Genomic DNA, 4,151 nt, shown 5'->3' on the forward strand with positions numbered 1-4,151 from the left:
TTTGTATAGTAATTCGAATAGTAATACGATCTTTTTAAGGAATTAGAATTTATAATTATAAGTTTACATTTCGAGAATTTTAATTTAATAGTTTATTTTACTCACAAAACTGAAAGAATAATTTGTTTTTTATTTCTTTTTACTTACTTTCGGATATATAGTACGTGCAGTCAATTTAAACATTAATCGAACCTTTGTAATGATTAATAAATCGATAATTGAGAATAGACCCACTTTTAATTTCTGCGAATGTCAACGGAGATACCTTAACTTATTTTAGAAAATAATGGTCCCTGTTGAAATTGTTACTTTTTATTTTTTTTCAATTTTGTTTAGAAGTCATACAATTATTATTGATATAAACAAATTTTTTTGAAATAGCTTTAATTTTAATAAAGACTCAGCAAAAAACTTATCAAGAATTTTTGAAAAAATAAAATGATTATCATTGCGATTAAATAAGAATTGCATGTTTTTTTTCTTAGGATAAAGGTAAAATTAAAAATACCAAGTACATATTGTTAAATAAATAACTTTGGAAAATTATACTATTTAAAATTGAGCTTCACTATATTCTTTCCAACATCGATTAAAATTCAAAATGACTATTTTTATGGATTTTACAACTGGAGTATCAAATCATGCAGATACTGCCTGACATTTCGGAAACTTTTACGGGGTATGTGCACCTCCAATGCTACTTTCTACAGCCATGCTAAAACTGTAGTGCTCGTGTATGCTGTAGTCGCGGAAATCAGCTGACTGGGCGATTCATGCTATGTTGGCAGTACTTTTAGGCCACAGCGGCCGGACTTTTTTCCGTGCAGTTCGCTGTTGCCGTGATTAGCTGCGAAAATTAAAAGGTTTTTTTAGTAGCAGGTTAAATTGACTGACGCGTACGGATCAACACATAAGTTTACTCATACACACACACACGCACATACAGCCACGCTTTTATATTCCCGTACTCGCATACTCTTTTCCTCTCTCTCTCTCTCTCTCTCTCTCTCTCTCATTCTTTGCTCTGCACCTTACACGCACGACTTCCCCTCTTTCTTGTATCATCCTCTACATTTCCTGCTTTGACCACCTCCTCTTAGCCTACCGAATTCACGCTTACTCATTACACATGTCACCTACACATATGACAAGATCCGTGGCCGTGAGGCCTGAGATAAAGCTGCAAGCGACTTTTGAGCATACGATGGATTAGCGATTGATAGGATTGAGCGGAGGAGAAATTGAGAACAGAGAGAACAGATGCGAAATTTTAAAAGATTGGGCACACTCAATAGCGCGCGCTTTTTTGTTCTGGCATCTTGACGACGTACGTAGGCATTTATACTGATTTTGTCATTTCTTTATATTCAATCTAATTTGGCACAGCGTTTAAAGTTAATTTTTTATAACTTTGTAAATCTAGTTTTTTATCATTTTTTGATAGTGAATTAAATCAAATCATTTTTATTTTAAATCAGTCTTATTAATTATGAAAAAATACATTATCCCAGCTCTTGTTTAATGTAACTCGGGAAAGGTAATATGAGTCACTTTAACTCATATTTTGAGTTTGATAGCAGTCTGTGCCCGTCAGGGTCGCGTAGGTCGCCACTCCCCCCTGGGTATTCTCTCACCAGTTAGTTGACCTTCGAGTGGCGTGGTGAACGGACGTGCTGAAGGATTCTCCTAGTAAGTATTTTTTTTTAACCTAAGTGAGTCTCTTTGATGCACTGTTACCCTTACACGCAAAATTATGTGAGTTAATCTGACTCATGATTTCAATCAATGGAGTACCACTTCCTGGTCAAGCCATGTATATTATATGTTTTGGGGTCGCTGAATCCGAATCCGAGGTACAAAACCCTGATGTGCTGGGGTTTTTTGGACCTCGGATTAGGATTCAGCGGCCCGAAAAACATAATAAACATGGTCGGACGCCCGGACTTGGAAAAAAATTTTCATGATATTTTTTTAGGTTATGTTAGAACCCTGACGTACTGGGGCTTTTTAGACCTCGAATTCAGATTCACCACAAAAACATATAGTAAACAATGTCTGACCTCCAGGCCCGGAAAAACTTATTTTGTTTTGTGTAGCTGTGGAGTAGCGAGTCAACATGGCGATTTATGTGGAACACTCTAAGTCGAGCGAGGGGGGGGGGGGCAAGGAAAATGGCTACTCACTAGAGAGCACTGTCAAAAAAAATGCTAGCGCAACAAAAAAACAGTCATTTAAAAGCCGAAAGTATTCTACGTTAATGAGCTTGCAGACGTTTATCTGAAAAATTTTTTGTGCTTAGCAGACTGAAAACTGTAAAAAAGTAAGGATTTTTGGGTACATTTAAGAACAGTCAAGTTTAGAGCATTATTTCTTATACAAGAGGCAATGGAAAAAATTTGAAAAAAATCATGAGTATGAGGAAAACTGTTGTGAACCAGTTGGAGTTGAGAAATTTAATAAATAATAAAAATCGTTGCTTAAAAGTACAAAAATTTGCAACTATATTATCTTCAGTTCTAATACAGATATTAAAGCGATTCAAAGTGCAAACTGTAATTGATAGGCTCTGTAATTATTTTCAATCATCCGGAAGGATGTGTTAGCCTTTGTAACGAAGTGGCTTGTCACTCGTTGTGGATCCTCCCCTGACTTGTGGTATAAATATTAATAATAAAAGATCGTGAAATATTCCATGACCAGCATGAACTCTAAAATCTAGAAAACTAAGGAGTGAGTCTGAGAATTCTGGTATGTCGAATGAGTGTAGATAGGAAATTTTAAAGTTTATTCTATTTAGAAAAAAAGGAAAGATGAGAGAACTGAACACATACTTCACGTCAAATTTAGAATATGGTTAGCTAGTAAATTTTTGTTGTAACAATGGATCAGACGTCCTACCTTTTGTTTCTGTGGAAAAATTGGAATCCTAAATCCCAATAACGCCTTCGGAATTCCTTTCGGATCTGAAAAGAACATCAGAGAAAAACAAAAACACTTCGACATAGCCACTCACGGATCGCACTCACATTACGGCCTTGCCGCGACCGAACACACTTCCACGGTCCACCTTCTACTCCGACCCAATATTAATCCATCACATCCGGAGTTAAAAACCAACTGCCTACAATTATTAAAGACTGTAAGAATAACAACCGGCTCAGCACATGACACCACTGACAGGCGGCCATTTTACCACTACCGGCACATCTAACATCAGACGAGAACTAGTGCACAACTACCAGGGATGGTTATGGCAGAACCAGTCTTACCGATGAAGGTCGGACGTGGAGCGTAAGAGGGCAGCACCTACCGGACACTGGCTGAGAACGAGCAGGATGAGCGGGAAGATCAGAAAAACGACGCTACAAGTCAGTTCATGTTGGTCGTTCCCACTGAGAGGAGGAATCGCTGTACTATGGATATTTTTCCCAACGGAAACAAGGTAGGCGTCAGTCGATTCCTCTCTATTTGAGTCATTGTTCTTTGTGCTTATTTTACCGTCAATTCTGAATTATTGTGTATTAATTGTTTTTTCCGGATTTTATATCGCTTGTGTGAGGTTATTGTATTTCCGCGAGTACACGAATAAAATTTATTCGTCGCGATGATTTTAAGATGATAATTTTTGGTTAGTCGGTTTTCGGTCTTCGTTCTGTGTCATTCGGAAACTCTTTTTTTTATGAGTGAATTGACTGAAACATGGTACGTTCCTTTTTTTGTGTACTTTTAGTTTTAAGCAAAATTCCGTTTGTATGTTAATTCTTGTAGTCCGTTGATTTACTTTGAAATATAAAGTGTAACCATTGTCAGGTCATGCCCTTCAGGCAAGATCTTGTTTTTCTCCATCAGTGAAATTAAATTCTACCGTTTAACCTTATAAATATTCTATCTAACCATTTTCTTATAACGTCCTTTAATAAATTTAATTAATTAATTTTGCGTTAACAAAATTTAAGTGGTCTACTCGTTTTCGCCCTCACTTTATCCCTCTCCGTGAGCTAGGGACTTATTATAAGAGAAAGTTAACATCTATTTTTTTTCTATCTGAGTAAGTAATTATTGTGAAGTGACGCTGAGGAGGTGTCTGGCGCCTTAAAGGTAAGTCCAGAAATTTGTGATGTCACTACTGGCTTTGTATCCCTCAAGGCTGG

The 4,151-nt window shown here is 36.7% G+C and overlaps 2 protein-coding genes across 2 annotated transcripts in view; one reads left to right on the top strand and one right to left on the bottom strand.

The window, feature by feature from the left end:
* Positions 1–4,151, bottom strand: part of LOC117182082 — a 130,462-nt gene that overhangs the window by 51,382 nt on the left and 74,929 nt on the right. The gene's annotated exons all lie outside the window — the stretch shown is intronic.
* Positions 1–4,151, top strand: part of LOC117181161 — an 8,440-nt gene that overhangs the window by 751 nt on the left and 3,538 nt on the right. The gene's annotated exons all lie outside the window — the stretch shown is intronic.

Source organism: Belonocnema kinseyi, chromosome 10, assembly GCF_010883055.1.
Source record: "Belonocnema kinseyi isolate 2016_QV_RU_SX_M_011 chromosome 10, B_treatae_v1, whole genome shotgun sequence".
In the NCBI taxonomy this organism is placed as follows: Eukaryota; Metazoa; Arthropoda; class Insecta; order Hymenoptera; family Cynipidae; genus Belonocnema; species Belonocnema kinseyi.